Here is a 23,316-nt window from a genome sequence, read left to right on the forward strand (position 1 = left end):
TTCTCAAAATCCCCACTGGGTTGGGGACTCCCTGCCTACCCGTTTTTATTTGCACAACAAAGATGGCATGCATATCATATAATAATCATTTTGTGGTGTTGGTTCCTTTTGGGGGAGGGGTGTCTTTACTGGTAGTTCATCTTAAACAACTATTTTCCCACAGTGTTTTCAACACTTCACTGCTAAACCACGGAATAATAGAGGCGCTTTCCATCTATCTTCGACAACAGCCTCTCTGAACCACACAGAAGCCCGTCTAGCGATCTGAGTCGCGCAAAGGTGAGCGTGGAAGGGGGGGGGGCAACGTCGGAGCATTCTGCACGTGGGCAGAGGCCCCGTTTCTTTGGTCTCCGCTTGCAGCCGCCCCGGAACAAACTACTTGATGGCGCCCAAGGACGAGGCGAGCTGGACCGTGCTCCCCACCGATGGGGGACGGCCAGCGGGGCTCGATTCCGGCTCCACCTCTCTGGCGCGCGCTGGGGCAGCTCCGCCGCCTCTCCGGTTCCTCCCCGACCTCCCCACACCGCGTGCCTCTGACGCGCCGATCCCTTTCGCCCAGTGAGCTCCCCCAGCAGTTGCCACTCAAAGGACGGGCAGGCGGGCGCGAAGCAGCAGCTGCTCCGGGCCCCTTGCAGCGGAAACAGCCACCACCCTGCACAGCGTCCGTCCTCCCCGGCTCGGGAGGCACCTGCACGGCCGCCCGGAGCGCCTAGCGTAGAAGCCAAGGCGCCGCCGCCGCCGCCAGTCCCAGCCCCAGCCCCAGCGCTTCCGACTCCTTCGGGCGCCCTCCGGGTGGTTTCGCGCCTTGGTCCTTGGCTGCATGGTCCCCCTTTCGCCCGAAGGGCTGCGGAGGAGGTGGTCGGATGAGGAATCTCTCCGCAAGGTCAACCGGCCTGACGTCTGCGCTGCTGCTGCGGCGGCGCCGGCGGCTGCAGCCGGTTCCTCCAGCCTGCTGAGAGGTGAGACAGCCGCGGCTGGCAGAGCAGCGGGGTGCTACCCGGGCGCTCGCGAGCATCTGGGAGGACGGGCGAGAGGCACAGCACCTCGCCTGTCACGGAAAACATAGCCAGGCGGGACGTGCTTGGACCGAGGCTGCCAGCCTCGCCTCGCTTCCTTCTCGGGAATTCCTATTGAAGTCTGGCTTACGTCCGAGAAAATCGTCATGTGCCAGAGATGTTCTAGGGGATCCTGCCCTGACCATTGGGGTGGGCTAGATGACCTCTGGGGTCCTTCCAGCGTTGCGATTCTGTGAAATGTGCATGAGATCGGCCGGGCTGGGCAGTCCTAAGTACTGTTAGTGGGGGGGGGGGGGGGGTTTCACTGGGGCTTCCCTCTGAGCTACAGGTCTAAGAGGCAAGAAATGTTTCACAACTATCTTGATCATTTCACCACTTTCCTCCTCTGCTCAATGTGTAAAACAACGCCCCCACTCAAAAAAAAAAAAAAAAAAAAAGGCCAGGCTTAGATCAAAGGAAATTACTTTCCTCCTAGTGTGTATTTTGCAAACAAATTCGGGGCTGGGTTCTGTGCAAGTTTCATACCCCTGTTTAATTCTGGGGTTTCCATTGCACGTGGGCTGGTGGGGAGAGTAAAGGTATTTTTTGAAAAGGGCTTCCCTCATCTTTCCCCTAGATTAGATGGGATCTAATCCCAAACTGTCATTCTCCTGTGATCCTTGTTAAAAATTGGCTTCAACCCCACCCCTGGCCTCCCCTCCCCCAATATGTGATGTCTTTTAGAGTTATGCCCCCCCCCCCCCGAGAAGGAATTGAAGGACACTTACAATGCCAAGTTTTTGAAGAGGAAAAAAAAGAAAGGACTTGAACCAAGGCCCAGAGGCGTGATATGTGTGCAAACTGTTTTAACTTACTTGGATGGCTGGTTGAATTATTCTGAAAATGAAACCTCTGGAATTTGTCTCCAGTGCAAGGTCAGGGTGATGCCTTGAAGAGACCCTCCGTTCCTTAGGCCAGTGGGGCTGGGGATGATAGGAAATGTAGCCCCAAACGGGGGGGGGGGAGGCACCGTGACGAAGGGGAGTGCTCTGAAGCAAAGGAAATCAAGGCCTCTCTGCCCAGTGCTGGTTTTGCCCATTCATAAATGCAATTTACACAAGAACAGATGTTGTTACTCCCAGTGATGCTTTTGTGAGAGAGATGACTCAGGTTCCGTGGTGAGAACACAGCTTTTCTCCATATGTCTTCACTTTGCTGAATGATCCCCGGCTTCCACAGGCATGCTAACAACTCCAGCAAGAAATAGCAGAGAAATACTCCTCAGGAACTCTGTTTGGAAGAAGTGGGCATTTCTGTTCCCTTCCTCTTTACCACCACTACCACCCCGTTTTTAAAATAGCTTTATTTTTGACTCTCCTCTTCCTGTTGCTAAGGAGTGGTTTCTCTACAGATACAGCGAGCCCCACAAGATAGGTGTTCTGAGGAAACAGTTAAACCTTGAGGTTTTTTCAAATCTTGAGGAGGGAAGTTAAAGACCAAAAAAACAAAACAAAAACACCAGTAATCTGTGTGTTTTGAAAGAATGATAGCATATCCTGTTGGGGCTTTTGACGGAGGATTTCTATGAGCTGAAAATGTCTACTCACAGTCCACTAGGAAATTCGCCTATAAAAACACCAATTTGACATGAATGGAGCTACGTGAGAATATTGCAGCCTTTGTCATCTTATTTTTTGCTGCAGTGTGATTAGCTTTTTGGTGGCTTTTTTCCCTTTTATTTTTGCCATCCGGTAGAGAAGAGTCATCGCCATAGCAACACAACTGTCACAGCTTCGAAATGCTGCCCCAGCACAGGTGATTAGAAAACAACGCAACAGCCTCTGAAAAACAAAATGCGGGCGTGTGGCTTTCTTCATGAATTCTCACATTGATTCAGATTCTCACATCTGAAACTCACGTTTCAGATCCTTGACTGACTGGTTGGGGGATGGACAGGAAAAGCCTGAGGAAGAAATATTTGCATTTTTACAAAAAATGCTATGCCATGAATTTTCTGGGTTGACCTATATAGCTCTTAACACGTATTTTTAACTTGGGTGAAGCGAATTATAAAATTAGGCTGTTTCAGGTTGGGCTCATTCATTTACAAACGGGTCCGTAGCAACGTGTTTGCATCATATGGGGGTATAAACAGGATGATGAAGAAAGAGCGATTGGCTATGCAGAGGGAGACTTGAGTCTCTGCTCATCATTGAAGCTGGGAGGTTGTTACGTTGATCCAATTGCTGCCTTGCTCACCAACCTCTAAAGAGTGCGAAGAGGATAATACAGGTATTTATGTAGCTCTACATTTTCTTTGTGCCAAAAGAAAAGTGTCAGTAGCAGTGTTAGGTGATGAATCCTAATCAGATCGCTTGACCACCTGGCCTGATTCTGTCTGCTTTCAAGGCCATTCTCATCTAGGAGTTTCTCCCATTGTCTGTTGTAACTTTTCAACCCTGGGGCAATCTGGAGGTGTTGGTTCTACAACTCCCAGAATTCCTAACCAGCAAGCAGGAAGGTTCCAAAAGAAAGACAGACAGACAATGGAACTGGTGGAACTGGTGATGCTGGGGATTGAACCCAGTTCCTTCTGGATGCAATCATGTAGATTTCCATGGAACTGTAAACCCTGCAGTAGTTAAGGATTCTTCTTATAAGAATGACAAGGCCTAGAAGGCATATGTAATGATGTCCCTGCACTTTCAGCAGCCTAGCTGCCCCCTAATGGAAATGCTGAATGGAATGGGTAGGACTGGATGAACAATGATTCCCCAGATTCTTGTTCTTCGTGTGCTTTAGGGTGCAGTCGACCTCATCCAAGAAAATAACATAATGTGTTCTTCACTTCCTCATTTCCTGTTGGAAATAAATTCAGTAAAGTATCGCTGTGTTTGTGACTGGTACTATCATTTTGCCACACTGCTCCACATTTATCTGAGTAAAAAGAGAGGGCTGCCTCTAGCAAAAAAGGCTGCATCTAGGAAAATCCTGTGTTACCTGTCTTTTAACTTAGGGCAGTAGGACCTGCTGCAGTCTAGAAATGCAAATTGTCCTTCACCTTCTTGCGTTGCTACCTTTACCCTACAGAAGATAAAAGGGAGATTCTGGTGTTGAACTTGTTGAGAATCTTAGAAGTGATTTTTGCTATGGTGATTGGAGCTCTTGGAAGGAGAGGTTCAGCTCTTTACTTGATCATAAAGGTCACGGAGTGACCTTGAACCAATCACTAAATCAACTTACAAGGTTATTTTGAAAAGAAAATGCAGGGGGATGCATAGTAGGATAAAAATGTGTGTGTGTGCGTGCATGTGGTGCATTCTATTCTGGGAAAGGTCTGAAGCTAGCTTTGCATATGCAAATATCCTTCCTTCCCACCCCCCATTTCAGAAAGTAATCAAAGCACACAACTCATGATTCTACTCCTGCAATGTAAATGAGTACAGTTTAGCATCAGGTTTACTATATTGGGTAGAAGATTTCAGATTGATACTGAGATTGAATGGATTTAGTTACTGTCTCTGTCCTGTTCAGAGAATAGAGCTGCCCAGTGCAACAGGGAGGCCGTTGTATATTCTAGAAAACCTGAGTTCATGAACATATTGCTCCCCCCTCCAAATTCCTACAACCATGTGACATGTGAGCCAAGCGATCCATGCAGGCCTTAGCATGAAGGGAATGTTTCACTAAATTTTGCTGTATGCTCAACCAACAGATCTTCATAGTGTCATTTGCCATCTAGCTATCTGTGAAAAATATAGCTGTTCCATTCTCTGTTGAGTTCTGCCAGAATCAGATTCACTGAATTGCTGGTATGAGAAAAGATGCTGGTTTTAGGGATAAGTTCTTTTTCTAGTACCAATGGATGCTGAGGGGGGGGGGTGAGGGGGGAGAGGGGAGGAAATGAACAGAAGAATGTGTTGTATCTGAAAGGAGTGAACACTTTTTCACAGAACTATGTATGTGTATCACACACCTCTACCAATAGCACCAGCTGCACTAAGATAGCCTTGCTACAATCCCATGCCTTAGTGACATGATTACTGCAAATGTACTAACTATGGGGCTACCCTTGAAGTCTACTTAGAGATTTATTTGGTTCAAAACACAGTTGGCAGCTGTAGTCCGGACCTTCTTTTGGGACATATAGCATCTTCACTGGTTTCCATTTGCTTCTAGGTAAAACAAGGCAAAATCCAGGATTTGTTCTCTGAAGGCCTTAATGCCATGGATATCTGAAGATCTGCTTTTTCCCATTCAGTCTGCCCATTTTAAAAATCCACTGGGGTGGAGGGAGAACTATTATTCACATTCATAGTTATTTAAATTAGGGGAGGATGTTTAAAGCACCTTCATATATTACAAGGTTGTACAGATACAAACATTTAGGAAAAAAACACCAGACTGACATACTGCTATATAAATCCAGCCAGAATGTCTAGTGATTTGCACATCCCTAATCTTCACTTCATTCACTTAGAACTGCCTTCTTCCTCTCTTTTTTCTCCCTCCCTCCCTCCCTCCCTCCCTTTATAAGCAGCCAAATGCCCACACATTTCCTAGAGGTGCAGCTGCGTGGAATGTTGTCCACTGATTACAGAGCCAGGGCAGCATTAGAACCTCCAAACTACTCTGGTGCCGCTACCCCTGGCATTGTGTCCTGACTGTAAAAGAGACCAAGGCACTGTCCTGTTCCTCTCCACAGGGATCAGTTAACTGATTAGGTCTCATTAAATATAGTTTTTCATCCTCACCTAGAACATTATCAAAAGTTTGGCCCGTTTGATCTTGTAAGGTCTTTGGCTCCCAGATCTGAGCAGGGCTCTGATATCATTTTTCTCACAACTCTTGTAATTTTGATGCCTTTTTTTAAAAAAAAAGTTATTTTTGAAAGCTGACTTTAGGAGAGAAGCAAAATGACTGGTGAAATGGGGCAAGAAGCTTTCTTGTTTCATAATGAAAGGCCCAACCAGTCATTTGATCTCATTTAAAATATGTATTGAAACTTGATGGTTAAGATTAATACCCATCATGACAAAGCACTGTTTGATCCCAAACTTGCAGGGAACGCTTATTAATCAAGATTTCCTATGAATACAGATCAGGAAAGATACTCCCAAGATTGAAGGAATGGTAGAGGCTATCCTCAAATTTCAATCCACACTGTTCATCAGTGCTCTGTGCAATCTATATACTACTAAAACTCTCAATGTTTGTCTGTTTGTAACCTTCAACTGGGTGAAACAGTGCATCATAGGGCAACAGTTTTTGAATCAACATACCTCAAATGGCCTAACTTAAAGAATGTGTCTAAAATCCGCGACCCATTATTCCCGTGGGATTGAAATATGGCAAAGTTGTGGCAGCTTCAGCACCACTGCACCTTCCAACTACACTTCCCAGAAATCTGTAGGTTGCGTGGCACAAGGGAAGATGGGAGAGGTATATTCCCACCCTCTCTCCTGCCTTCCTCTGCATCCAATCAGCAGGCAGCAATGCCTGACAGGCGTGTGACAATTGAATGCTTTGGAACCAAGGCTAAAATTTGAAATCTCTTAACGGTGGTTGGCAGTGGGGGAAGGATAAGGGAGCAACTTGGATGCCTGCTGGCAAGGTAGGGCTGGCTGGGGGGTGCTGGCGGTTGACAGGTGAGCCCTCTTCCTCCTTGGAGGGGGGGGCTTTTGGGGACATGCTGGAATGGGGAGCAGGGGTGCAGTTTCCCTTGCAGTCTGCAGTTCTCTTTGTTTCCCCCTCGCCCCAGCAAAGTAGCAGGCAGCTCTGCAGGTCAGCTGAGGTCAACTGACTAGGTAACATCATCAGTGCTAGACTGAATCTAGCACTGAAGCACTGAAAATGTTACCTAGTCAGGTAATGAAATCTAGCACTGAATCTAGCACTGAAGATGTTACCTACTCAGGTAACAAAACATCTGCAAAAAAACAACCAAAGCTCAGAGAATCCCATGGACTCTACAGAGGATTTTCCAAAGGAACAACAAACCAAACTCAGACAAAGAAAAGGAAGAAGAGCAAAAATGGCAAATCCAGCAAACCCCAAAACATCCCATCAAGAACTGACATCCAACAAAGAGGGCTCCATCAACCTAGCCCAGTGTTTCTCAACCTTGGCACTTGAAGATATGTGGCTGGCTGGGGGATTCTGGGAGTTGAAGTCCACACATCTTCAAGTGGCCAAGGTTGAGAAACCCTGCCCTAGCCCAAGGGAGAACAGCCAAGGGCTTATGGGTCTTCAGAATGCCAACAGGGTGGGAGCCACATGGATCTCAGAGAAGGGCAGGCACTGTAACCAAAAAGGCACACTTCCTGGATCCTGATAGATGTCATTTTTTAATCAAGGGAATCCAGAGCATGACAACCCTGTCATTTAAAATTGGCCGGGCAGACACCACAGGAGATAGGCAGCCCCTCAAGTACCCAGGCCCTATGCCTTGTATGGCTTTATAGGGCATAACCAGCACCTTGAATTGCACTGGAAGCATACCAATAACCAGTGCAGCTCACCAAGCAGAGGTGTCCCATGGACACCTTTCTCACTTTCTCGGCTGCTGCATTCTGGACTACAGTAGTTGAAGCTTACAAGTGGTCTTCAAAGGCGACCTCATGTAGAGCACGTTACTGTGCAGCAGTCAAGCCACGAGGTGACTAGGGCATGCAAGGCTGTCTGAAGGGCCTCCTGATCCAGGAATGGGCCAACTGTCACACCACATGAAGCTGTGCAAAGGCCTTCCTGGACACAGCTGCCACCTGCTCATTGAGCAGGAGCTGTAAGTGATTGTGCACCATCCTTGAAGGGGGAAACACAGCCTCATCCAAGGTCAAAGGTGGAATATCCCCGGATTTGGGTGGCCCAAACTCCAACAGCCACTTGATTTTGATAGCATCAGATGTCAGTCTGGTGTTTTTTCCTAAATGTTTGTATCTGTACAGCCTTGTAATACGTGAAGGTGCTTTAAACATCCTCCCCTAATTTAAATAACTATGAATGTGAATAATGTAACCAGCCTCCCTCCACCCCAGTGGATTTTTAAAATGGGCAGATTGAATGGGAAAAAGCAGATCTTCAGATATCCATGGCATTAAGGCCTTCAGAGAACAAAGGTATTCCCCTCTATCTAGACCCACCCAGTCTCCAGGCATTGGGACAGGACCTTGATAGTCTCACTTGGCCAGCCTGGGGTCAAAAGATATAACTGGATATCATGAGCATACTGATGATGATTCAGGCAGTTGTTAAGGGTATCAAGGCTGATGTTGAAAAATACAGATTTGCTGATTCATTCTCTCTCTGATAATATATATTTTGCGTATAGGTATGGTGGGCTGGCAAAAACACTTCAGTCACTGGATGCTTAACAGCAGCAGATATTATTATTATATTTATATCCCCCCTTTATTTTATGCAACTCAAAGCCGCATATTTAATGTTCCCTCCTATTTTCTCCACAACCTTGTGAGGGAGTTGGACTGGGAAAGAGGGACTGATTCAAGGTCTCCCACTGGTTTTCATCCCTAGGGAGGGATTAGAACTCACGGCCTCCCAGTTTCTAGTTGAGCACCTTAAGCACTACACCAAGCTGGCCCTCCAGTTACACTATGCAATAAATGAAAATGTGGAAGATGTTACCTAGCCGGGTAATGAAACGTTTGCAAGAAAAGAACCAAGCTCAGAGAACCCCAAGGACTCCACAGTTCAACCCTGAGCTACACATATTCGCCTCTAAATTAAAATGTGTCTGTTAACAAAATTGCCTTGTAGCCCATACATATTGGCTGGGAATTTGTGGAGTTGTAGTTCTATGGAGTGCACTGAGGTAGGGAAAAGTCTCTTTCAGGTAGTTTATCAACTGATTAAACAATGAACAGTCAGATGAAATCATAGTGTGAATAGATTGATGTATTTCCAATCTGTTTTTGTGGACTTTGAACTCTGCTGGTATTTTGCCGAAACAAAGACTTGTGAAGACTGGTATTCTAACTGGGGATATTTAGTTACTTATTATATCTGTAAAAATCCTTACACCAAAGTTAGTAACTTTGGGGAAATAAGGAAAGAAAGCAGTTTTAAATTGTTATTTATTTATGTAGATCAGCGTTTGTCAAACTGAGCCACTTTAAGACATGTGGACTTCAACTCCCAGAATTGCCCAGCCAGCATGCTGGGAATTCTGGGAGCTGAAGTCCACATGTCTTAAAGTATCCCAGTTTGAGGTAGATAGTTACAATCTGGTTCTTCATTAAAAATTGTGTTGCCCTCAGAGCAACGGTGAGCATCAGTGACTTTCCTCAAAATAAAAACAGGTGGTAGAGACACAGAAAGGAGAAATGGGCAAACCTAAAAAAAGTCACCCATGAATAAAACAGATTTCTATTGCAGAAATATCAGTGCTTTGTTTGGAAACATTTTTTTTTTTCTCCCAAACAGTGAAGGATCATTGGCTAAATAAGGGAAAGTGCATCTTTACAGCTCAGGCAGTACTCTGTTTGGGATACCACCACACAATATGATTTTAAGTAGGCATTAGATTCATCTGGGGGAGATATGGAGAAGATCCCTAAGGCTATTTGGGGGGCCTTGCATGACTGGCTGTGACAATTCCTCATAATGAAGACACTTGGCTACATAATGGTTTATGTTGCTGCTGATTATAAACTGTTGGTTTTAAATAAAACTTGTCATTTGCATACAAATAATTGGTGGAGGCAGGTTCTGAAACATTTAAACTTTGTATTCTATTGCATGCCCTTTTTTAGGTAAGCTCTTTTGGAAGATTTTATTTTCAGATTTTTTAAAAGTGGGTAACAAACAAGTGGAATTCGAATTGCACCAAGAAACAAACCATTAACTAATGCTGGGATAGAGCAAGAGAGGATATTTATATATGCCTTTTCCAAATTCTTAAACTAATATAATCCCTGACTGGAAATCCAACACTTTTGGGGACTGTCAGATTGGAAAAAGATAGTTTCATATTTTCTTTCAGTTGTAAACCTGAAAATGCCATTGTACATAGGCTTAAATTTACTGCCTAACATATTTCACCCAGATTAGTACATGCTGTTTCATTTATATCGTAGTTTGGTCTAAATAAATTTCTATTCCATATTTGGTGTTTAAAAAAAATAGAATCTGTTCTTCAAATTCCTTAGTGTTAGGCACCAATTCCCAAACTCTGTACAGGAACTGTGACAGTAACTGTGGTCTGCTATCTGTAATAATAATACTGTAACAACCAATCACAGCTTCACACCTGTATACTTGCCCATAGAGCAAGTTGTGTATCAAGTTTACATGAATAGCTGTTCTATTACTAGAACTTCTGATTAATAAACACATCCCCCATCCCCACCCCAAGAACCGGAACTTATATTGTCTGAGATTAAACAATAAAGCCTCTTTTGAGCTGAGCTCAGTTCTGAAGTCTTCATGGACGCTGACTTTGCCTTTCCTTGGCACCATACCAAAGCATTTGTTGTTGCCTTCTTCTAAGACATTTTTTCAACTTCCCAGTTTAGCCTTCAGCTGTGGTATTCCCTGGAGATCTCCCATGCAAATAGCAACCAGACCCAACCCTACTTAGTTTCTGAGCGGAGACAAGGTCAGCCAGGTGCTGTTGTCTGTTGAACACTCTCCTTTAAAAGGTAGGTTTCCCGCTCAGATACACACCTGGATATAGCTCCAGTTTTTTTCATCCAGGTAGTGACTGTGGTTTAGAATGCTTTTGCCCCATTTTATGCAGGTGGCCCCACTTCTAAAGGGGATGTATAAATTGTGATATCCCATGTTTTAATTATTTCAAGGTTGCGTGATTTTGGGGTAGGAAGTTAGTTAATGAACACTGCCAAAATCTTAAGATAGGGGCATTAAAGAAATATAAGAATGGGATGGAATGGAAAGGTTGTACCTTGGGTCTTTGAAGGCAGTTGCATTTTTCCCTGCAATATATCTATACAGCTTGTACAAACCAAGCTTGTAAGTGAATCATAAAGCAGAAGTCCCTGGACCAGCTCTTCCCTCAGTCTGCCACTGGCAGTATGTGGATAATACTCCATTTTGCGGTGCTGCTAAATGTGTAGTATACCTGAAGCTAAGTATGTTGTTGATCTCTCTGAATGCATTTACTGTATGTTAACCTGGATTGTAGCATATTGCTTTAAATTAAGAGTGGAAAAGTTAGATATTTTACCTTGATATTGTTCATTTTATATTGTTTCTGCTTATTACTGATCTCAAAAATCGAAACAAGTTTGACTTGGATCTTCTCCAGTATCTGTATTTGATTTCTTTTCAGTAAAGTTATCCACTGAGGTATAAACTTCACGCATCAGCAATTAGCCGTTCGTCATATGCTAGAAGCTTGAAGTCAGTGCTGCAGTAAAATTAATTTCTGAATAAATAGATCTTACATGCTGTGTTATTAATGTATTACCGCACTGTCTTTTTCAAAAAATCCCAGGATATTAATTAGATATTAGAGACAATGATTTTGGGGTTTTCTGTGGAAGCTGTGAAAAATGATGGCTGTTTATCCTAGTTCGATGCGTATTGCCGCAGAAGCAGCACTGTCTTTATTAAGGATAGAGGAACTTATTTCTAAGAATGGCAGTTTTTCTGTAACACAGGCCTGCACACTACATACGCAGTTAAGCTGAAAGCAGTCTGTTAAATGCCAGGTGGTTGGCCCTGTTTTTCAGCCCAAAGCAGCACAATCTGGAAGTTATTGAGCCCTTGGGGGCCCGTTATATGTGGGATTGCCTATACGTGGCATAGTGGCCAGTTCTGGAACCCTTTTTGCTTTTAATTCTATATGTGTATATGACCAGTTTAGCTGCATGATTCTCACATACAGATATTCCATTGCAGTTAAGGGTAGCCATCAGTGCAGCCCAGGAAAATGTGTGCTGTATTAAGGAGGCAACAGAATGCAACATGGTCATGGTGCCCACTGTTGCCTCCTTACAGCCTGCTTAACTCAGATGCTTATTTTCTGGGACTCTGCAGCCATATGCAAGCTTAAAAAGGTGCATCTCCTTTAAGGAAGTGCCCTTTCCTCTCTGGATCTGAATAGCTGCATATTTCTATCTGGCACAAGTTTACTCTTGTTTTTCTTTCTCTCTCTTTCCCATTCTGTTTCCCTGCATTTCTTTTTATTAGCAAGGACAATAAAGTAGTTGAGGTTCAGCTGACGGAATTTATCCCATCCAGTCCTGATTGAACGGCTTTCTTTTTGGGCTGAGAGTTTACCCGTGCTTTCACTGGCAGACTAAGAACCAAACTTCAGAAAGTAGGCGACCAGAACTAAGAAATGAGCAAGGCCAAGACAAAAGCCTAATTGGATTTAATTTACAGTTCAGCTCACTTTAATTAAATGCAATTAAAGCGATTATTTCTCATGTACTTAATTATTATGCACATCTCTCACCTTAAAAATTATAATTGGGAGCAATTTTTGGAGTGGCCCTAGGAGCAGGACCTTAGGATGCTATTCACAGCTTGAGTAATTGGGGTTTGCACCCGTATATTCAATGCTGACTAATTGTATCAATTATACATACTTTCTTATAGGGCCTAACTGTAAAACTGCATACATTTATATGGGCTTACCTATAGTATAGCCACACTATCCCTAATATGCATTTTAATTACAGAGGCACCAACAAGGTGAAACAAGGTTGTTGTAACTGCTCACTGCTTCCTTAATGTATTTATCTGGGACCCCCCATTTGCTGTGCAAGCCCAGGAAAAGGAGGCACCAACAGGTTCAGTGAGTGTACCCACATTCCCTCTGAAGCATTTTTTTGGGGGGGGGGGGTTCAGATCTGAACAGCTATAACCCTAGTATTGTGTGAGAGCAGGACAAAAACAAAATTTGATTTCATTTCATTTGCATTCGAAATTATAATTAAGATGCTTATTCTCTAAAATGTGTTTAAAAATTCTCTCCTTCTGTCTCATTGAAAATTACCATTTAATAGCAACAGTGAGACATTTCTGGGGCCTCACACAAGACTGCTGGCCTCAAGATGTGCAGCTTTAATCTTAAATAGGACATTAGGCCTGCTGTACCAAAATGTGATATGGGAAGGCTTAGGTAGAGATTATCAACAGGCTAGGATTTTTAAATGACTTTGATTTGAGTAAAAAAATTGGACCTTAAGCTAGACGGTAGCCTTAGGTAGGGATGGTTTAAAAATTTTAATCCTTGCACTGACATCCATTTTTCAGCTAGTAATCTCCATTCAGTCTCATTTTCTGGTGAGTGGGTTATCAAGTATAGTGGAGTAGAAGAGAATTATGAGAACATTAGCTTAGTTGATAAATACAAACATGTATAAAAGGATGAGAGAGGACAAGGACATTTTAAGCTGGCCTTCCCCCTTCTAATGATGTCCAAGCCTAGAACCTTCAGATGTGCTGTCTAGAAATTCTGGGAGTTGAAGTCTTACACATCTGGCGGAAGGAATTGGAGGAACTGTTAAACTTGCCCTCCTTCACTATGGATATTGAAGAAAATTTAACACCTGTGAACATGGAGAATAATTTGATGTGAATAAACACAGTTCAGATCTTACTTCTAAATATGAATTCCTCAGCTAGTCTTGAAGATAAAGTCTCCCTCAAACTGAATGGTGTTCTTGCAACAATATGGAGAGAATTTACAATTACTTTCCTCTGGGATATTCTTTCAAGTTCACAGTGTAGCCTACAGTCTAGGTTTCCTTTGGCCTCCCAACCAAGAACCCATCAGATCAGATCTTTCTTACCTTTTATGAGTTCAGCAGAGGTTGGCCACCATCTGCTGTCATGAGCTAGTCCTAGGCAAACTGTTGTTATTTAGTCCCTTCTCTGTCCCTCTGTCCATTAATATGGGGATCATCACTCTGAAAAAAAGCGGGGGGGGGGCTGAACAAAGCCCAGGTTGATGCAAGGTCTGGGCAAGCAAAGAGATTATAGCTGCCATCTTCGGGTCATTCCATCCTGAGTGCTTTGCGTTCTTTTCAGGCCCACAAGCCTCTGGGGCATGCAAGTCCACTCATTAGGCTAACATAGTTCCACATTAGTCAATAGGTAGAACGAGCCAATGGAGCCTTAAACAGGATTTTACTGTGTGGTATCTTTCAAATCCAGTTCATTTCTCCTACATGCATCTTAATGTTTAGTTTGGGTTCTAGGAGTGTTCCATTTTGAACAACTACTTTTAATGTCTCATCTTGAATGAATCAATCTATTGTGTTTATCTAGAGCTGTATGATGGGAAACCTCCAAATCCGATGTTGAATTGGACCACAGTTCCTTAAACTGGCCCTGATTGTCCTTCTCTAAGATTCTGGTAGATCACATCTTCATAACCCTCTGCACATCCCACTCTGTTTTTAATCATGAAATGTGGTTCTAAAAATAATACAAGCTAATAATAGTTAAAAATATGTTTTCATGTTCACAGCAGCAGCTACAGTGGTTAATTACATTTTTAACCATTGTTACATTTCCCTATGTTTTGTAGAGACCTAGGAAAAAAAACCAAGGTGATGCCTTCTCCCTCCCCTTTGCTCCACAGTCCTTTTGCTTCCTCTGTTTTAAAACAATCGAGCATGCAAATGGCACTTGTGCATACCTTGTGCCCACCCCCTTCACCATGTCCACCCATCACCTTTGAAAAGTAGCTTATTAAGAACTGCAGCTTTACAGACTGGAAAAACTGGATTCGAAATGGGGAGGGTGAAGCGCTCTGCAGGTTCCCTGGACTCCAGTTTGCAGGGCCTACCATGACTTGGGCAGGCTTGTTCTAAAAGCTTTAGAAGATGCACACAATATGCTGATGTATCAGTTGAGGGTTCCCACATTGGTTTACCAAAACAGCATCATCTGGATTGGTTGCTGTCACCCAAATATATGCAGAATGTTTTTTAATTTGCCGACAGGTCTTCATTTCTGGTCCAAATACTGGACAGATATGTAGCGGCACCTACATATTGTCTTCTCTGATTGCCAGTAGCAAAGATCCTGGGCAAGGTTCAGGTTCCTGAAGAATTTTAAACAAAATGTTCCTGGAAATGAAACTTGAACTTTCTATAGATAAAATATCCCTCCTTTAAATGTGTACAGCTGGTTGAAAGGACGCATGGAATAAGGATATACAGGTGCTCTGTTTCTCACTGGCTGCTCTGTCTGGACAGAAGCTGAAAGTCAGACAAGCAAATATTTCTTTGGATACACATAGCAGTATGGTGGCACTTTCATTCATAATGCATACTTTGCGCATGGCACTGATGGGTATTCTTTTAGAAACACAGCCACTGCTTTTCACATGACGCTTCAGTTCTTCTGTTTGTGCTGTGATGGGGAGAATGGATTAGTTAGACTTTTATAGCTCTTTTTTTTAATCCTCTGGTTCTGGAGATATAATTCAGCTGCTTTTTAGGCTTGCTTTTACCACATTCTTTGCAAAGCATGAAGAAATGTTGCCTTAGTTTTATGTATTCATGCCACACAGTACCCATGGGTTTGAACCTGGGTTTCCCCCTGCCTGTACTTTCTCCGTTACACCATGCCAACATTCACAGTCATTGAGACACAACGAAATAGAGAACCCAACTCCGCCACCCATCCCTTTTATGCAATAGATTGCAAAGGTCAAAATTGTTCAGATTTTAAATCCTGCATTTAGGTTCCCAAACAAAAAGGGAACCAATCTCTTCCTTCCATAGCAATTTTATTAACTTCCTCAAGGCCTTCCATCATCATAAAAGCAATGAACATTTGAGCATTTTGTATACGTTATTGATTTTTATCTTCAAAGTGACTTTGGCAGATTCAGCCCCATCATTTAGTCCCTGTTTACAGATGAAAACCAAAGTAAGGTTCTAAAGTAAAAATGGGTAGGGCAAGGGGGTTAACCATTCTGCAGGTAATTCATACCGCTGACAGCACACGAAACATTATTTCTGCTGTCTGAAGTAGCAATGCAATCAATTTGTGGTATTTAAAGTTTAAGCTCAAAACAGAATGTTTGACACTTGAGATGGAGCTGTTTTGAGCCTGAAGCAATAGTTGGACTGGTTGGGCTGTCCCATTTTGCAGTCTCAAGGAGTTTGTTCCTAATTAAACAAGTTCAAATTCTAAACATTTTTCACAACCCTTCTCTCCAGGAAATCTCTGTGTGGCTCTGAGGAGCAAACTGAACAAATACCAGAATGCTGCACCCCCCTCACTCACACTTGTGTTTTGATCTTAGAGATGTCATCACACTGCAGTGTTTGGGTCAAAAATAGGTTGTTGTAAACTACTTTTGTTGAGCTGTTTGCCTTTCATTTTCCTCCATGCACAATATTGACATAGCTTTTGAGTTAGTTGGGATCAAGACATCTTCAAGGAATCATTTTCCTTATGTGAAAATATCATTTAAAAGGAATTTTCTAATGGCCAAAAAGAAAAAAAAAAAGAATGTAACAATCCAATCTCTAGTGAAAAGGAGACCTTACTATTAGCACACTAGTCATTATGGTGGTAAATGGCTATAATCCAGTTACGTTTGGAAGGATTGATTACATTCTCACTTATTAATGTTAAGGCTGTTCGCAAGCCATCTAGCCCATACGGTGTATGAGTTGTAGACTACTTATACATTATTTTGATTTGTATCCCATTTTACTGTCCACAGGGACATTCAGAAGTCCTCTGTTTTGCTGCAAAGGGAAGTGGGTAGAAATTGCAGAGAAGTAGATTTTAGCTCACCATTTGAAGAAATGTCCAATCCTGAAGGAAGGAATTGAAAGCAGATCTTGGATGGCTACATGTCAGAACTACTGTGTTTGTACACTGTATTGGATTTTGTGCAGTGAGCACAGTATTCAATTAGATGAACGCTGAGGCACTTCCTAGCTTTCTGATTTTGTTGCCTGAAATTGTCCATTGCTGTCTTCTAAAGATGGAACTCAGGGACATATTGTTACAAGATTCTTTGAACCCCATTGAACAATTGTGCATAAATATATTTAGCCATTGTTTAAGATAGTGTTGCCTGTATTCTGAATAAACTACTTCAACAAAACTTCTTTAATGCCATGGAACCTTCCCAAAATTAAACAGCTTACTTTTAACATTGTAGCTTGGACAATTTATTCTAATAAACTGTTTTGCCCAATGTGCAACATAGTAAGCCCAAAACAAACCAACTACATTTTATATTAGTGCAATTCAAAACTTATACAAACAGCCAAGCCTCTTAAATCAGTGACAAAAAGTGAATTAATCACGTATCACTTTTGTCAGTTGTAAGCTTAAAATTGATGATAAAGATATTTACTCAGGACCACAAGATACAGCTATGAATATCTGATACACAGCTACATTAGAACAAATAATTGGGATTTGAGACTTAAGGTAGAATTCAGAAATTTTCAATTTGTTAAATGTTTATGGGTGGTGATAACTGGTATGGATTTTTTCTGTGTCCTTCAGTTTCATAACTGCCATTTCAGAGCTCCATGAAGTACAATCTCCTTCAAATACTGTTCCTAAGAAAACAATATGGAAAAGTTAATAATTACCAGGAATCAAGTTGAAATTGTGGGAGACCTTTAGAGGTTGTCCGCTATAATTGGTCAGGAAATATACTTTTGGTATTCTTCTCTCTCCCTCTCTCTCCCTCTCCCCCTCTCCCTCCCTCTCTCTCTCTCTCTTTGGTCATCAAACAGTGCAATTTTGTATCCAACAAGGGCTGCCTTTTCATTAGTCCTCTAAGTTCAGACAGTAAAAAACATGGTGCAGATTAACTGATGGGCAACCATAGCTGAGTTTTATGCAAACAAGAAGTCTCATGGTTCAGCCAACAAATAGTGGCTGTCCTGGGGTGACCAGAACTATAGATATGAGAACAATCTTTGCCCAAATAACATTCATAGTTGTTGCTTTGTTCGGGTATTGTTTGATTTATTTACTGTGTGTACTTGCAAACCGTATCCCTTTCCTTTTACCTCAGAAAGAAAAAGAAATCTGTTGGTGGTGTTGGATAACAGGTTTAGATTTTGGCAAGAAATATTGTGCACCTTACAAAAGAAAGACCTGTACTTTGAACACCATCCGAAGATGAACAAATACAATGAACAATTGTTTTTTTGAAACCTGGACTCCTGGGTTTGTATGCATTGTCTATTGAGGCTTGATAAAATAGGAGCTAATGGGTTTTGGTAATGTTGTTTAACTTGATTATTACTTTCTGGCCAGTTGCCAGAACTGGGTCAAAACAAGATTTAAACATTCCAGCTGAGTTATATTTGCTGTTTCACAGTGAATATGCCCATGATCTTATCAAGTTGAGGTCTATTTTATGAGCGATGATAAGAAATCTTATTTATAGAACTTGCCTGTGTACCATTATGGGTATGCCTTCTTCAGCATTTCTCTCATTAAATGAGAGAATCTCATTTTAAGAAACATGCAGCTCATGATTAAATTAGTGTGCTAATTAGCTTTATGAGAATGTAACTCAGTTGAAACAAAAATAGAAAAGCTGGGCCTTACTAACCCTCATAACTGGATAAATGGAAGAGCAGTTTCCTCAGAACTTATCTATCTACCTACCTACCTACCTACCTACCTACCTATCCTCTCTCACCCATATGGGTGTTATGTGTCTTCCTCCATCTTGGGTCCTCTACCAGAGGCCTGGGAGTTTGAGGGTTCCGTGCAGTATCTTAGCTGTTCCTAGCACTGCACTCTTCTGGACAGAGAGCTTTGATCTTATTCCTGGGATCTGTTGGAGCTACTCTCCCAGCTTAGGAGTCACAGCCCCGAGTGCTCCTGTCACCACTGGGACCACTTTGGGCTTTACTGATCAGTGCCTCAGAGCTGTCCTTTAGTCCAGCCCTTTCCAACCACTGGTAGGATTTCCCATTGTCAGCCATCTCAGCTTTCTATCGATGCAGGGTCTTGTCTTGCCATGGCACTTCCTCTGCTTGAACTTCCTCCCATGTCTGCTGCTGCCTCAGGCATTCTCTCAGCAGCTCATCTTTGGGTGCCATCTTACTGATGTATTCATGGATGCTCTGGGTTTCATCCAGGACAGTGGTTTTGACACTCACCAGACCCTGCCCACCCTCTTTCCAGCTGGTGTACAGTCTCTGTGTGTTGGACTTGGGGTGGAAAACTCTGTACATTGTGAGGAGCTTCTGGGTCTTCATATCAGCATCCTCTATGTCCTCCTTTGGCCAGCTCATTATACTGGCAGGGTATCTGATGACTGGCAGGGCATACATGTTGATGGTGTGGATCTTGTTCTTCAGGACCTGTTTTATCCTTTGATGGTGTGTGTGTGTGTGTGTGTGTGTGTGTGTGTAGTGTGTGTGTGTTACAGTATATCTAATGACCAAAAAAGCAAGAGGTGGAGAAGTCATTTTAGCAGTGATTCCTAACTTTTTCCTTTAGTTGGATCACAATACTGTCATAGAAAACTCATAAGAAATACTACATGAACCAGGAAACAGTAATGTAGCATCTGAAGGCCCCATGGCTTCCACGGGAGTCCAAAATGCTACAAAAGGCATGTGTCTTTTTTTAATTAAAATATCTCAAATGTTGTTAGGTCATCCCATAGTATGAACTTTTGGTATTCTTGCCTGAAATCATGCAAGATTCTGAGCAGAAATGCCAGCAACTTGTGATTTTGACCCTGGATTGCAGGTTGGGAATCAATGTGTTGTAAGAATTGTTGAGATTTTCTACTTTCATTTGAAAGCAAATGTGTATACAAACTGGGCTGGAGCAGCAGTCTACTGTAGGAGCTACGCTATTGTTCTGAGTGCTTCCTCCAGAAACATTCCATCAGACATACCTTTAAGCTGTGTGGACTTCAACTCCCAGAATTCCCCAGCCAGCATGCTGTGGAATTCTGGGAGTTGAAGTCCAGATAGCTTAAAGTTGCCAAGGTTGAGAAACACTGTCATAAATAAATATTCATAAACTACTAGCATTTTGGAATGGGAATATAATTTAGACAAGGCAGGTGGTTTATGTAAGGGGGAAACCAGATTCTGGTCAAATTAGCATATCTTGTATTCTTAAGAAAAATATTAAGAGATGCATATTCTGCTGTGTTTCTGTTGTAATTTGGCTCTTATTTCATATGTTGGACATATTTGGAATAAGGAAAGCTAAGATATGGTATTATCATTGTGTCATATTTCATTCAGCAAATCAAATCTATGCAACAAAGGACACATGTCTGAGTGCTTAAGGGTTCCAGTTCATTCATATTTCTGTAAGAAAGCAAGCTGACAGATGTGTCAAAAGTAAACAAGATTTATTATATCATCAGTCAGTCATAGTAATGCCAGCCTATCCCCCGGAGGAAGCATGTTTACATATCGGCATTAATAGCATGTGTGCTCTCACATCTGGAAAGGCAGGGCAGCTTTTAAACATGCCATTTTTATAGTTGCAACTTTTTTTGCTTTCTTCTAAAATCTCAATTGCCTTAAGAAGAAAATAATGAAAGTGGAATCTCTTACCAAAAAAGAAATTATAGTATGTTGGTAGCAACAGGGGCAGGCATTATCTGTGTCAACACTCCAAATGTGGAATTCCCTTGCTTGGGAATTTTTTAAGGACTTTATGAACAAGTGCAGTACATAAATATAATTTTTACAAACAAACAAACAAATAAATAAAATGTGCTTCCTTCCTCTCTATATTGTTGTGGTAAGGTAGTTGAGGATATAGACAGCATCCAGCTTCTGGAGTATATTTTGCTGGCCCACCATTGAGCTACAAAGCAAGCGATAAACACTTTCACCTGGTGTATTTCTTCTGTAAAGACACTACTGCTTAAGACTGAAGAGGGGCTCTATATAATAATAATAGAGCCAGTTTGGTCTAGTGGTGAAGGCTCCAGGCTAGAAACCAGGAGACTGTGAGTTCTAGTCCCACCTCAGGCTAGCTGGGTGACTTTGGGCCAGTCCCTCTCTCTCAGCCCAACTCACCTCACAGGGTGGTTGTTGTGGGGAAAATAGGAGGAGGAAGGAGTATTAGGTATGTTCGCCACCTTGAGTTATTTATGAAAATAAAAAAGGCAGGATAAAAAAAAAAATTAAATATATAATGCAAACATTTCCGTTACTAAGACAGGAACCTTCTTGACATGCTAGCACCCATTGCATATGCCTTTATCATACTCGTATTATGCTTTTAAGTTTCGGTGCTTAAAAGGAACCTCTTTTTATTTTGGCCAAACTATGGAGTTTTAGACATTCCTCTAATATCTCCTGTTCCTAGAATGCTTGGCGTGCAGCTTTCACTGGCAACTGCTAAGCTGACAGCTGCATATATGTAATGAGGGAGTGAAGGACTGCAGACTGTAGAACACTGTTGATTGGCCTGCTTTGGATCTGACTGCCAACCCCATAGAATATTCTGCTTTACTTCCTTGACAGTTATCAAATAGATAAATGAGGACTTTGAGGGAATTTAATGTTTTGTTTCAGAGTGAAATGGTTCTATATACCAGTTTTAATAACACTGCGTGTGGTCTTCAAGCTCCAGCTGTTTATATATTTAAGACCAGCTGAGTCTTAGGAAGTAAATAATTACAGTAATTCCTTTTTTCAGCCCTAAGGGGATTGATGTCTAGTCATTGGAAGAAACATAAAAATTGCCCAAGACTTCAGGTAATGCTTCCATCAAGAACGTTTTAAGAATGTCTAATTGTTTTTTTTTTGCTCTAATTGACTAATTGCTGTTTTGAATAAGGTGGGCAGGACATAGAGGTTCTATGAGAATGGTTTGCTTTTTATGAAGCTAGAAAATCTTAGTTATCAGGCATGTCCGCAACCACAATGGTGTGATGAAAGTCATTTAAAAATAAATACACATAAACACAGGCAGAGCTTCAATGACATCATCGTGGCTGCCATCTTGACTTTTTACTATACCCTGCAGGCACACCTGTTAGTCATAAAATGCATGTTTTAATTCAGCTGTTCCAGAGGCAATCCCTCTCATCTCATCCCCTCAAAAAGATATTATAAATCTTAGGCTGTAAATCTTGCTTCATCTTGCAATTCTGGATTTTTGCTTAATTTTATTTTGTGTTTTGCTTTTGATACCTTTTTTTCATTGAGACTGACTTTGCAGTTTTGCCAACTAGGCTGCTCCCCTTTCCCCAATTTTTATTATTATTAATAATCATTATTAGTACTTCACACTATAAACATAAAATACATCACACTATAAACAAAGCATCCTGTTGCACAACTGAATGGACAAAGTGTAAAAGGAAAATGGAAGAACAGAAAAAGAAGGTGTACAAATTTGGGTGTCAGTTCTTCAAAATGCTCTTGAATTAATTTGTTCCTTCTATATAGCTGAAATCTTTTGGCTTTAAAAGCCTATGTTTTAGAATATGTTAATTAACTGCTGATGAATTAGCCATTTAGCATGGTTCAGAATGCCTCCATTTATCAGCTTATGAAAAGGTTTGAAATACACAACTAGTCACCAGGCAAGATGAGAACCAGTTTGGTGTGGTGGGTAAGGCACTGAGCTACAAACCAGGAGACCATGAGTTCTAGTCCTACCTTAGGCACGAAGCCAGCTCGGTGCTTTGGGCCAGTCCTTCTCTCTTAGCCCAAGGAATGAGGCAATGGCAAACCCTTTTGGGAATCTTGCCAAGAAAACTGCAGGGATTTGTCCAGGCAGTCACCAGGAGTCAACAATGATTCAAAGGCACACACGCGTGCACACACATACACACCCACAGAGGAAGCAAGATGGGTGAGTCTAATTCGGTCCACCTTCATATGTTTAGTAATAGTGATCAGCAAAGGGCCCATGTGACTTCCATTTCTCAAGAGTTGCTCATCAAGCAGAGTCAGCAATATGTTCTGAATAATAATGCTGGTTTTATATGCTCAAGTCACTATGATGCAACTATGAATCTACATATAAACACAGCCTAATTTCCATTTCCTTTTGCGAAGCTTGTAGGACACTGTTGTGCTCTCACCACATTCCAGAATATCAGCAACAGGCAAACTGTAAATATTCTGAATCCACATTCACTCACGTGGGTTGGAATCCACATAATTCACAGGGACATACCCAGGTCAACTACCCAAACAACGCTCCTTTTCTGCTACGTAGCAAAAGTCTTTGTTTATGGAGTTAAGAGTGTGTGTCATGCTGGAGAGGGAGAGCCGAGACTGTTCTTCTTCAGACTATATTTTAAAATTGGAAATCCCAGAAAATCCCAAGCGAAGAACCAATAAAAGTGAACCAGAGAGAAAGAGTCCTGATTCGCAGAACTGTT

The 23,316-nt window shown here is 42.1% G+C and overlaps 1 protein-coding gene across 1 annotated transcript in view; it reads left to right on the plus strand.

Annotated features, from left to right (window-relative positions):
- Positions 1 to 520: 520 nt before the first annotated feature.
- Positions 521 to 23,316, plus strand: part of GPRIN3 (GPRIN family member 3) — a 33,294-nt gene continuing 10,498 nt past the window's right edge. The window contains exon 1 of the mRNA XM_007427389.3: positions 521 to 959. The gene's annotated coding sequence lies outside the window, so the exon portion shown is untranslated. The remainder of the gene's footprint in view (positions 960 to 23,316) is intronic.

This window comes from Python bivittatus, unplaced genomic scaffold, assembly GCF_059951505.1.
Source record: "Python bivittatus isolate LINGU-HERP-01145 unplaced genomic scaffold, Pbiv_v1 ctg000070_np1212, whole genome shotgun sequence".
In the NCBI taxonomy this organism is placed as follows: Eukaryota; Metazoa; Chordata; class Lepidosauria; order Squamata; family Pythonidae; genus Python; species Python bivittatus.